This window comes from Phaethon lepturus, unplaced genomic scaffold (assembly GCF_000687285.1).
Source record: "Phaethon lepturus isolate BGI_N335 unplaced genomic scaffold, ASM68728v1 scaffold16972, whole genome shotgun sequence".
Classification (NCBI taxonomy): Eukaryota; Metazoa; Chordata; class Aves; order Phaethontiformes; family Phaethontidae; genus Phaethon; species Phaethon lepturus.
The window spans coordinates 22,923-24,293 of record NW_010522831.1 but is presented as its reverse complement, the minus strand read 5'-3'; positions in this window follow the sequence as shown (position 1 = coordinate 24,293).

Sequence of the window (1,371 nt, the reverse complement as noted above, 5' to 3'; positions counted from 1 at the left end):
GGTTCAGCAACCCTCACCAGAACGTTCTACCTGAACGTTAATGTCCAGTACCTGGAAGGAGGTAGCATGCAGCAGTTAAGTGACAGCCCCCCTTATTTTCATCCATACAAGGTAAAACCTGAAATTTTACTTCCCTAACATACAGTATTGATTTCAGCACTTTGCAACAATGACAGAAATAGCCATCTCCTGAGAGCTGATCTGTGCACTTTGTAAACTTTTTTCTTTTTTTTTTTAATTATTTTTATTTATTTATTTTTACACACATTGTTAACATTTGAGAACCCTAGAGAAATGGTGGCAGAACGTGTGATGAATTCCAAAATAGGATGCAGACTTTTATTTGCAGTGATGTCTTTTACCATAACTCAGTAGGAGATGCTGAGAAGCACGCTTAGCAGAACCTTACCACTGTGCCCCATGAATTTCCTGCCTGGTGATTTCATGTTTGCAAATGCTTTTTGATAAGTGGTAATAAGCCAGTGTTAATTATACTGTGTATATTGACACTGGAAAGGGAATCTCAACTTGCTTTTTAGGTGTTTTTTAGGTTGCTTTGACACTCACCCTTGCTGCATCTTGGCCCTTTATTTAGATTAGTTATTTCAACAATTCCGCTTTGTGGCAATAACATCTCCGTGGCTGTATGCATCCGCCTGAGAGCTTGGTGTATATTTTCGAGGGTGGTTCTAATTGTTGAGGTTTGCTTAAAGCCTGGTGTAGTCATTTGTTGCAGCAATTAGAGAATGTCACATATCCCTCGTTCTGCCTTTGTTCTGCTTAAAATCTGTTGCTAACTATTTGGTTAATTATTCTGCTGGATGTGAACAGTAGTAGCAGCAAATGGCATTGCAGTATGTTAAGTTCTGCCCGATTTTAGACGAAACAAAATGTTTCCTGCCCAGAACACTTTTGTACTGTGCACTGTACGTTCAGTTTTGTGGACAAAGGTGGCTGGTAATACATTTGCAGCTGTTGTCAAGATTACTGTTCTATCTTTTAAAATTAAAATAGTGAAACATGTTGCTGTGTCCTTGTCTCTCCTGAAATGCATTACAGCAAACTTAGAAGCATGTCTTTCAGGAATATCCCGTATTACCTCACTGAGGTAAAGACATTACTCCACTCACATGTGATGAATAACGCAAGAGGCCTGGCACGGCTTCGGAGGTGGGGACTCCATTCACAGTGTCGCGCTCTCTGCTTTTTTTTGTTTGTCTTAATTTCTATGCTTTAAGTGTTTAAGCTATTCTTTATTTCATAAGCATGAAACCTGTCTTTCTTTTAACATGCAATTCTAAGAATAAGGGAAAAGCAGTGTTCTCTTCCTCCTCACTAGAGCATTTTTTATTTTAAACCCTGCATGTTCAG